The sequence below is a fragment of the Electrophorus electricus genome, chromosome 2, assembly GCF_041902795.1.
Source record: "Electrophorus electricus isolate QZ-2024a chromosome 2, ASM4190279v1, whole genome shotgun sequence".
NCBI classification, from domain to species: domain Eukaryota; kingdom Metazoa; phylum Chordata; class Actinopteri; order Gymnotiformes; family Gymnotidae; genus Electrophorus; species Electrophorus electricus.
The window spans coordinates 17,194,140-17,206,065 of record NC_137498.1 but is presented as its reverse complement, the minus strand read 5'-3'; the positions used below and the strand labels follow the sequence as shown (position 1 = coordinate 17,206,065).

Below are 11,926 nucleotides of genomic sequence, written 5' to 3'. Positions count from 1 at the left end.
GCCATAGAGTACGTGAAATATTTTGATCGACTAAAACTCTTTTGATCGACGGCTATTCTTATTCTCAGGGCTAGCTAAATAGAAAAAACTTTAGCTTCGAAGTGGGTGAATCTATTTACTTAAATTAACCAGTACATGACCTGACATAAATGCGGTTTTGGTATAAAGGATATCATTATGGTGATCTTTTCTACTCATGGTCTATAATTCTGTTCTATGTATTTCCATAGTTTCCGACGTTCACGAGTTCCTTGACTCTGTGGAGTGAATTGCCGCCCAAGGTAATTTCTTATTTGTGAACTTTTATAAATTTTAATTTTATGTATTTGTTTTGTTTACATTTTTGTTACTTTTATTTGCAGATATAAGGACACAAGCTGATGAAACAGTTCATATATTGAATGAGTTGTTACAAGGTAATCTTTTCTAGAGTGCGTCTACCATATGATAAAAGCTTTATGTCTAAAAGTTTATGCAGTGCGTTAATTTGTCACACAGGCAGAGGGGGTGAATCCCTCTACTGTCATCCACTATTCATCGAGCCCTCTGGCGGAGCTCACAAATATTTCACCTCGTACAACCGGCAACGTCTACAGAAACGTATACAGAGGTCACTGTGTTTTAAACTAACATGGATTTTCGCTGAAACAGAATCCATCCTTATAACCAACGACATAGACATCGGCACCATTCCCCCACATCACAGTGTCACCCCTTTCCACATGGACACCACAAGGCAGCAGATGAGGAGATGATGGGAGAGTGGCTGAGGAAGATGAGGGAGGAGCAGCAGACACTGAAGGAGGAGAGAGACATGGCAGGTTCTCCTGCAGATGTGAGTAAATGTATCTATTTTCATCCAGCATTCATTTTATGCATCATCTATAGGTTTTCTGTTTATCTGTCTGGAGTTGGTATTCTCAAAGCATTCCATTCTTAATATCATGGTAACCAGAATGAAGTCATTTTAATGACTTAACATGTCAGAATAATCTTGGCTCTGCAATGGGAAGCACTAATTTCTGTGTTAGATATGCAGGTAGCAGTCTATAGCAGACTATAAACTTAAGAGAACTCGAATGAATAGTGAATCTGAGAAGATATGGTAGTAGGAATAACACACTTTAATAGTAAAAGCAAATCCATTCACAGCCACTTATAAAAACATCTGTTTTCCTCAACACACAATCAGCTTTTTCATTCATGAAGCAAAGTGATGGGAATCAGGAACCAGTTCCAAATTGCCCGATCCATCAGAATTATACGACTCCGAGATGAAGACTTCTTTTTAGCATTGCTTGTGCATTTTTCTGAATTAGGCATTGTGCAAAACTAACATTGAGTGTCATGATTTCAATCTCTTACAAACATGCAAGAAGGTGTCATGGAGGAGAGGCGTGGCTTCTTTTCATGAAAAAAAGATAACAGAGGTGCATGGATTGTCTGGAATATGACCATTTCAAGTAAGAGTGGAATCACAAGACGTATGTCGAAACATCTTTCGATGCAACTTGGTCCAACATTCCAGAAATACCATGTGCTGCTGCTACCCAGTCGAGCAAGATGTCCCATCCCCCAGATAAATATGCTGCATTAGAATAAAGTTAACACTATGCTGCCAGGCTTAGCAAGTTATTTCTTTGATTAAATGAAAATGAACACTGTACAAACCTCCTCTACTTTCATGCATATTAGATGAGGATGGACACACTGTTGCTCCAGCCAGCTGGAAGACTCAACATCAGCCTCCAGCTGAAAGCTCCATCTCATGCTTGCTGCACAGTGATGGAGAGTGAGCATAGCAGGGGTGAATGCATCACTGTGCCAGATAGGCAGGCAGGGAGGCAGACAGGCAAGTAAACTGGGCAGGCAGGTGGGCAGGTGGCAGGGTAAGCAGAGAGGCTGGGGAGGCAGGGAGGCAGGGAGGGAGGGTGCACAGGCAGGCAGGCAGGGAGGGTGGTAGGCTGGGGAGGCAGGGAGGGAGGGAGGAAGGGAGTCTGGGAAGACAAGCAGGCTGGCAGACAAGCAGGGAGAGATGGAGGGAGGGAGGGGGCTGAGGAGTGAGGGAGACAGGCAAACAGGGAGGGAGGCAGACTGGCACATAAGCTGGGCAGGCAGGCAAGTGGGTGGGCAGGAGGGTAAGCAGAGAGGCTGGGGAGGCAGGCAGGCAGGGAGGGAGATAGAGGCACTGGGGAGGCAGGTGGGGAAGGCAGGAAGGGAGGGAGGCTTTGGAGGTAAGCAGGTAGGCAGGCAGGCAAGCTGGGTGGGCAGAGAGGCTGGAGTGAGGCTGGGGAGTCAGGCAAGCAGGCTTGGATGGAGGGAGGCAGGGAGGGTGGGGAGGCAAGCAGGCAGGGAGAGAGCAAGAACACTGGGTACACTGGGGAGGAAAGGAGGGAGGCAGGAAGGGAGGGAGGGAGTCTGGGGTTACATGTGGCCAGATGAACAGAATGCATTCCAAACCTCCCCCAGGAGTCTGCGTCTCCATTCAGATCTACCGGCCATGGGTAGCCCCAGCCTCCCCTCGGTGTCTGGGTCTCGATTCTAATCATGTGGCTACATGTATTCCCAGCCTCCCCTGGAGTATGGGTCACATGCTGCTTGTCTGGCCTCATGTATCCCCAGCCTCCCTCCCTCCCACCCTGGCTGCCTACCTGCCTCACTGCCTCCTGAGCCCCCCTCACTCCCTCCCTCCCTGTCAGCCTCCCTGCCTCCTTCTCTCCCCATCCTCCCTCCCTCAGTGCCTGCCTGCCTCCCCAGCCTTTTTCTCTCTGGCCTGCCTGCCTACGCTCCTCCCAGTGCCGCGCCTGCAAACCTCCCACGCCTTCCATCGCTGAGTGCAGCCGCACCTCCAGACCTCCTGAGCCTGCCATCGCTGAACGCAACCATGACTCGGCACCCACATCGGACATGCAGGTGGACGCTCAGGACACGTCAGACGTGCTCGTGAACGCTCAGCTCATGCTCCACTGGTGCCCACGCCCTACGACACTTCTGTAACTGCATCTACATAATGTATCTATACCTGTTTGTGTGAACTTGGTAAAAACCTGTTACCCTGCCTTGTGGCATCGGTGTTCCTTTACCTGTTCCAGTAGCTGCACTCATGCCTGTTGTTTATTTTGCTGCTGTGCCTGTCTCAGTTTTGTTTAACATAATTACGTCTGCCTTTGCTTCTGTGCCTGTCCCTGTTCCCGCAGCTATCCCAGTATTTCTCCTCTCCTGTCTCTGTGCTCGCCTCCTGTTCTAGCCATGTTGCCAGTCCCACTCCTTTTCCCTCAGTCTGTCCCAATTCCTGTGCCTGTCCATGGTTTACAGTCTCGTCTAGCATAAGTAACCTGGTTCTGTGCTTCATCGTTGTTCTCCTGTTAGCCGTTCCTTAGTGTTAAGTTTCCTTAGTTGCCTTGTTATCAGCCTCGCCCTGTTAGCCTGCTTAGTCTTCTGATTCTTTCCCTCATTCTATTCTGTGTTGTTTTTCTTGTTCATTTTTTTATATTAAACTTCTTATTTATTTGTTAATCCTGTCTGTTCGTTTACTCATTCTCATTAGGGTTTGTCTAGTCATTGTTCCAGTTCACTCTCACATCCGAGGCATTGTTACTTTGTATATGTGTTCACCCTCAGCCTCCCAACCATTACACTCATGTGGTTCCTTATTTCCCAAAATTCAGATGTATTATTAAGTACATTTTAAATAGAAAAATAAAGATGCAGACTCGAGAATTAATTGAAGAGAATAGCAGGCCCTGTGTTTTTGCTGTTCGATATAACATACAAACAAGGCATATAGTAAATATGCTGCGTTAGAGTAATGTGAACGCCACACAGGCAGGTTTAGCAGGTTATTTCTTTGACTAAATTAAAATGAACGCTGTGCAAACATTCTCTGCTTTCATCCATTTTAGATGAGGATGGACAGATGGTTGTTCCAGCCAGCTGCAAGACTCACCGTCCCCCCCCAGCTGAAAGCTCCATCTCATGCTTGCTGTGAGTGTAGCAACGGTGAACACGTCACTGTGCCCATCACTGCATCACGGAAGAGACACTGAGACACTGTGATGAAGAGGAGGAAGAGGACTACACTCAGATCATTATTATGATCATGTGGCATGGTTTAAAACATGAAGCTTCAATAAAGCCATTAAACTAAACCATTTGGTGGTACTAATATAATAATAATAATAGTAAACTTTAGTTGTATACAACTTTTTAAAATTATAGCACAAGATAAGAGTACACACAATCAAGATAAAAAAAACAGTTCAAACAACAATAAAACACTGGATAATAAAATCATAGAACATAAAATCTGTTCAATATAAACAGTGTATAATATAAACAGTGAAATAAATTTGGTAAGAGAGATAAAACTAGACAGATTTACAATATAATTTTTTTTTTACGTTCCATGTATTTTTCATACGTCCAAACTGTGATGGATTTTGCAGATCTGTGCCCTTCAAAACTATTTAGAATGAAAGAGCTCAATAGCATTTATGACAGACCCCACCCACCAGGCCCCACCCCACAATCTTTACATTCACTGTATATAAAAGATAAATAATATTAGATTCTATGTTATATATGTAAAGTATAATAATGCTATAAGGATGGATGAAATAAAGGGTCAGTATCACTGCCCAGACCGAACACATATTGCATCTGAGAAAGAAAGGTCAGACTACATCAGGAATCCACCAGAGCCAAACTGTAATGTTGACATTGTGTGGTCCAGCTGTGGCCATGCAGATGATGGTCATGACTAAGGTAACTACTGTCATCCACTGCTTGAGGCTCACCTAACTTCGTGGTAAGCTACCATCAGACAGTATGCTCACAAATGTAAATGCAGCAATAAGCACAATACCAACAACCTGTATAACTGAAACCAACAAACTGGTATATACCACTGTAGTAGTTAAGCTCAAGATCCTAGCATACAGAATGCAAGCAACAGGCCACTTCCACTATGCCCCCTGGAAACAGAGGCTTGAAACCAATATAAAGCCAACTTGAAGTCAGCAAATTGACATATCTTCAGAAGGGGATAAAAACCACATATGTGGCCTGGTTACAGAAGAAATACAATGGGTGGCCCATAACTTAGGATCTAGAGTCTGGTAAACAGAGGTCAAAAGAGTGGTCAAGAGGCTTTTTATTGTCTTTCTGTGACGGCGGCGGGTGAATGGAAGCGAGAGGCGGGTCAGCAGTGAGGTAATCTTTATTCTCCATAGGTTGTCCATGATGGAAGCACGGAACCTCAAATACAAATACAGAGGAGCTAGTCTTCCTCTAGACAATTGATCATGCATGGTTCGACTCAACGTAGTAGGACCGCTAATGTGCAGCTCCGTTTCCTCAGATCTGAGGGTTAAAATAGAGCAGGGAGTGAATGTGGAATGGGTGAAAATAATTAGTAATCAGGGGATTGTGAACGGGGCAGGTGCGATGTGTAGTCCTTAGCAGGGGTGGGTGTGTCTCCCCTGCTAACTAGCTGACCAACCGTGACACTTTCTAGCTATAAACAGGTAATTAGATAATGCACCTACAGTACCATGATGCAACACAAAAGGAGAACATGTGTAAACAATAAATATGAAATACAGCACAAATATTAACATATAGGCAACTCCAACCAGTGCACCATACTGTGACATATAAACAAATACGCTTATAGCATACAGCAGTCACTGAGGTAACAGTACTTTCATTTAAGAACACAGTATTGTTAAATGGAATACAATTTTTGTTGTAAGTCTCTGGGAGTTGAGGAATCTGATGGCATGGGGGAAGAAACTGTTGTGCAGTATGACTGAAAACAGACATGTTTTGTACCTCTTCAGAGACAGTAAGATAGAGAAGAGTTTTTGTGAGTGGAGTGTGGGCTCATGTCTAAGGCTGGTAACTTTGCGAAAGCAGCGTGTGTTGTAAATGTCCATGATGGAGGGGAGAGAGACCCTGAGGACCTTTTCTGCTGTTCTTACTATTCTCCTCAGGGTTTTGCGGTCTGAGTCAGTTCCTAAACCAGGCAGTGAAGCAGCTGCTCAGGATGCTGTCTATTGTGGAACATGGTGAGGATATTGGCAGGGGATGAGCTAGAAGTAGGAGTTACTGCTGGGCTTTCTTGGCTATAGAGCTGGTATTGAGGGTCCTGGTGAGGTTCTCTGCTAGGTGGACACCAAAGAACTTGGTGCTTGTAATGATTTTCACAGAGGAGCTGTCGATATTGATCGGAGAGTGAAAACTACATACTTTCCTGAAGTCGACCACCATCTTTTTTGTTTTTTTCCACATTCAGTGACTGACAGGTTCTGAGACATCCTCTCTGAACGCTGACTCATCATCACTGCTGATGAGACCCCACAGTCTTGCCATTAGTGAATTTGATGTGGTTCAAGCTGTGCATTGCTGCACAATTTAGGGTCAGCAATGTGAACAACAGTGGACTGAGCACACAACACTGGGGAAGCTCAGTGCTCAGTGTGGTGGTGCTGGAGACAGTGATCCTGATCCAGACTGATGGGGCTTTCCCACCAAGAAAGTCCTGGATCCAGCTGCAGAGGGAGGAGTTCAGATCCAGCAGTCTCTTTTCAACCAGACACTGAGGAATGATGGTGTTGAATTCTGAGCTGCAGTCTATGAACAGAATTCTATCGTATGTGTCTTTGTTCAGCTTTATTCAGTTTGTTTTTGAACACAAACATTTTTTCAAAGCAGATTTGCATCTTTAACTGAATAATTAACTGATACACATTAATTTTATATTTATTTCATATTTCACTGCACACATGCATCTCACTGTAAATCACCATAATGCTAGTCCCTAAAAAATTACTAACAAACTAAAAATGCAAGAGAAGGGCTGTAGAATTTAGCTGTAACTCTAACAGGTAAAGGTTTGTAAAACAGTGCTGATGCGAGCTAACATTCCATGTTAATAAAGTGTGGAATAATTGAATACTGTCAAATTGAACTTACCAAGCATTAAAGAGATGAGTTTTCAGCAGTCTGGTCCTTTAGTTGTTGAGGTGCATTTTAACTACACTGTTCACTGCTGCTATCTGACAGCTCTGTCTCAGTATACTGCAGAAGTGCTGAAGGCTGTGTTTCAGTGAGGCTACATAGCAGAATTTCCTGTCCTTTTTTAACTTTCATTTCTTTATAGAGGGAAGAAATCAAAACAGCCAATAAGAAAACCACAACCAGTCTTATTGAAATCTACACTTGGTCATTTGTAATGGCCCGAGTGCCGCAGGGCAAGGAGCATGACTAACAGACTCCCTCGATGGAGACAGACATTTATTAAAGCACGCAAAAAACAATGGCACTCACATGTAACGTAAACAGCATACATGAATACAAACATGGCTAACGTGAACAACATGAACACACACATGAGCAAAGGCAACATGAACAGTGACCGACACCGATACACACACCAAGAGGGGTTTAAATACATACAGACATAACGAGACTAAGCCAGGTGCAGGTGTGTGATAAACAACATGGGTGTGGTTACAAACAAGACAAGTCACAGTCAACGAGAAACGCCCACTGCACGTAACGGGCCGTACCACGTGATCAGCAGGAAGGGGAGCCTTCCATGACATCATTCTAAAGTATGGAAATCCAGAAAGGCCATAATGTGACATCTGGGGTTGGTTGCATGACCCCATAAGTTAACTATTGTTTGTCTCGCCTTATGAACTATCTAACCTAGGTTAAAATTACTCTTAACTAAAATAAGTAATTAAAGAGAAAATACAGTACTTAATTAATTAAAGAAAAATACTTTTGAATAAAATCAAGCAGTCAGACTTGATTATGGAAAAGTAATAAAATATTATGGAAGAACTGAGCGATGGGAAATGAATTATGTTTAAACCAAGAATAGGCCTACATAAGTTTGTGTTCCATGTTCGTAAGTTGAAGTAGAGGAGACTGAAGAACAGAATACACATTTTGGCCATTAGGGTAAAAACAAAGGAACAGTTAAATAGGAATCAGGCGTGCGCTAGAATTCCGGTGAGTCAGATCGGGGGGGGGGGGTGCAAGTGGGCGTGGCTGTGCGGAGCTGATGGTTGTTCCTGGGGTTCATAATAGGCTTTCGCATGTTGTCTCTATAACATTGAACTGAACCACTTAACTAACAATAACAACATTCTCACTGATGATGTGAGAATATCTGATAGATTACTGACTGCTAAGGAAGAAAGGAAGATGTACCAAATGACAACTTACAGAAACATTTGGTGTGTGTGTTGGGGTTAGAGGTTTGTCAAAATTTCATTTGAATACACTTCCTCTCCACTGTAAGTGTAGAACATTCAGTAGAGTATACTTCTAAAGAGTGTGTCTTGTACTGTGGGTTACTATGGAGGTCAAGGCCTGTTTGATACTCAAAAAGGATGGCAGAGGCCCTCATCCTGGGAAATTTGAACTGTTTCCATCAGGTGTTTTTCATAGACTGCATATTAATTTGGGGAACCAAAAGGGTCATGTGGGAGGGTCTGTCTTACTGACCTGCTCCTGGACTGAACATCACATACCACACACTGTTAAATGGACCTTCAGAGAGAAAGAAATCTACCCCACTGACCAGACTCAGGGTTACACAGGCAAAGTTCAGCATCTTAAAGATTCTCCAGGAAATCTCTCTCTACTCATATCACCCCTGACTGAGGATGGGGGAGTGCCCACCATACCTGTGTAAACACTGCAGTCCACTTCCTCCCACTGACTGGACTCTGGCTATCAGGTGTTTCTCTCTGACTCATGTTGCTTTTATCACTCCAGGATGGCACTGCCATCCTGTGGGAGAAACTGACTTGGAAAACCGAGATGGATGATGCTTCTCCACAAACTCTATTACACTGTACAGTCTCAGCATGTCTAATAACTACTTCTTTGTGTTATATTCTGTGCAAATGACTTTTTGATTGGGGCAGATGTATAGAGAAAAACATTTTTTTTTTAAATTTCCATCACTCATTCAGTATGTTTTTGATTAAATCTTTCCAAGAGATGACATGGGGGTTTAATCATGAAGTTTGCACCTTGAGATGTAGATATCAGTAAAAGGACTGAATAAGGACAGCCTTTAGTATAACATGTTCAGAGCTGTTGACCAATTGCTGTGGCAAAACATATGGGAGGTGACAGGGATGCATGCTGGGAATTTTCACATTTGTAAACTCATTGCTTTGGCCACAGATACAAAAAAAAAAAAAAAGACTAATTAAGAAAACTGTCTTTAAATTGGAGTCACTGGAGTGAATGTGACAGAAACCATGCTGCCATGGTGCCATGTGTGTGTGTGTGTGTGTGTGTGTGTGTGTGAGAGAGAGAGAGAGAGAGAGAGAGAGAGAGAGAGAGAGAGAGAGAGAGAGATCACAGATAGTGGCATATCCAACTGCTGTCAGTGAACTGCACTCTACACATTCTGCTGTCAAACTGCATCACACACAGACCTTCATGATGTGTGTGGTTATCAGTGGGTGTAAACAGAAACCACAACTCTCTGTCCTGCTTTGGCTCTTTATTTATGAAACAACAATAGATACACAGTGGAAGTGATGCGTACAGCCAACAGTTTGGCATTTGACTTTAAAAGGCATGATTAAGAACAGAAAAAAATATGCTGCTATTTAAAATTCAAATATCAAAAAATCCTTCAATAGACAAACACACATAAAATGCAGAAAAAAATATTCTTTCGGAAAAATACGATAATGTAATAATAAAACGCAATACATTTTTTACAGACACAATACATTTTTTTACAGACAAGCAAAATGATGCTTGTTGGAGTCAGAATTTAGTTCTAGATTGTCCTGCCCCTACAAGTCCTACTTTATGCTAGTATCTAATTAGCAATTAGCAAGTAATTAGCACCGGTTCCTCTCTACCGGACCGAACCACAACGCAGATTTCATTTCCACTTAACGCTGATCAGATGTGTGCGGCAGGTCTGTTAAACAGGTGTGTAGGTCTGTAGCTGGTCTGTTGATTTCTCTTGGTTTTCTTCTCTACTACAGACTAGCTGTTCCATCTCCACCAGCAGTGTTATAGTGAACTCTGCTCATTTCTGACACTGAAGCAGGTCACATGAACAAGAACAACTCAGTTCATTCAGGATCTGACTCTGCACATGGTAAAATATAGTGGGGATTCATTTTATGGAGTTGATGGGAGAATATTATTAAACAAATGCATCTTAAATTCAGTGGTAGTTGATGAACAGAATGAATGTGGGGCCTCTGCAAGAATAGAAAATATGATGAGTTGAAAGTACTGAAGGTTCTGTGCTTTCATGCGTTTTACATGTTTACATTTATATTTTGTACTACAAAACTGATGTATGTACAGTTTGTAAAAGCAAAAGTCTTCGGTTCACAGTGTTACTGGTGGTTAATAGGATGGCTAAGTGTGAGGTTACAGGTTCTGTAGCTGCAGTGTGTCCTTCAGTCATTTTCTGTGAGTGAATGAAACAGGGACTGCTGGGTCAAGTCCTCATGGGGTGGATTAGTCTTCACCTGAGCAGAATAGCTGTCCCGGGGGGGGGTCTCTCTCTGTCTGTCTGTCTCTCTCTCGCTCTCTCTCTCTCTGAAGACATTCTCCCTCATTCCTGGCCTGGCCACCTCCTGTCACATCTCTGTTGTGCTTGGACTGACACGACTTTTCATTGTTACCCTACCAGTCCCAGTGTCTGCCTTTGTCTGTTCCCATTCCTGTCTTTGTAACTGTCCCAATCCCAGCTGTGGTTCGGGTTGCTGTTATCCCGTCTCCTGTCCTGCCCGTCTCCCGGTCCAGGCCTATGCAGGGTCCTGCTCCTACTCTCAGACGGGCTCCCATCCATCCCGCTGCCCAAGCTGGAACCCAGTCGTCTCCTGTCCAGCCTGCTGTCAGGTCTCTGGTTGTGGTACAAAGTCCTGTTTCCACCCCTCACCCGATGGACTTCCCCCTTTTTTTCCTCCTTTCCCACCTGTCCTTGTCCAGGTTCTCCAGACCCTGCTGTGTGACGCCGGGCTCGGGCTCCCTTGTCAACTGTTATGCACGTCAGGAGCCCCGTGTTAAGGAGGGTGTGGGTGCTACTGTAACACCCCTCACCACCATCACACAGGAGCCCCGTGTTAAGGGGGGTGTGGGTGCTACTGTAACACCCCTCACCACCATCACACAGGAGCCCCGTGTTAAGGGGGGTGTGGGTGCTACTGTAACACCTCTCACCACCATCCTCCTCCCCATGTGCTCCTTTGTTTGTTTTTATTCCTCCACATGCTTTGTGTTGTTCATGCCCTCACACAGGGGTCCTGTGTTTCCCCTTTCACTTACCTCCGTCGCCTGGGTCTAGTCTCACCCTCATTATTTACCCTATAAAGCCCAATCCTGTACAACCACTAATTTCAGTTATTTTGCCTTAATCGCTTGTATTACCTTGTGTATGCAACATTAGCACAGTATGTTCATGTGTGCTTTCATTTTCATTAAAAAAAACAAAAAAAACCACACACATCACACCAGGCTAACTCATGCTTGCATCCTGCCCCACACTCGTTAAACCAATGCATGTTACCGCCATTGGTAGTCGATGGACTGAATGTCTTATAACCATTTGGAGATGTCTGAAGCTGCAGGGTTCGCGCTCTCTCTCTCTCTCTCTCTCTCTCTCTCTCTCTCTCTCTCTCTCTCTCTCTCTCTCTCTCTCTCTGTCTCTGTCTCTCTCTCTCTCTCTCTCTCAGTGCATTTCAGTTCAGTAAGCTTTACTGGCATGACCATATACCACTATAGTATTGTAGTATTGCCAAAGCAGTATTATAACATGAACATTACACAACATTACAACCTTTGCAATTATGGAAATTAAGAATTCTGTTATGATAAAGAACTTGAAGAGAAACTGTAATTGGTCTGAAATAATAATAATTGG

The 11,926-nt window shown here is 43.7% G+C and overlaps 1 long non-coding RNA gene across 1 annotated transcript; it reads left to right on the top strand.

The window, feature by feature from the left end:
• The first annotated feature begins 368 nt into the window (after positions 1–368).
• LOC145660342 (uncharacterized) lies at positions 369–1,859 on the top strand. The gene is made up of 3 exons (XR_014126599.1): positions 369–416; positions 499–835; positions 1,696–1,859. It is a non-coding gene; the product is annotated as an uncharacterized LOC145660342 (long non-coding RNA).
• Positions 1,860–11,926: the final 10,067 nt, after the last annotated feature.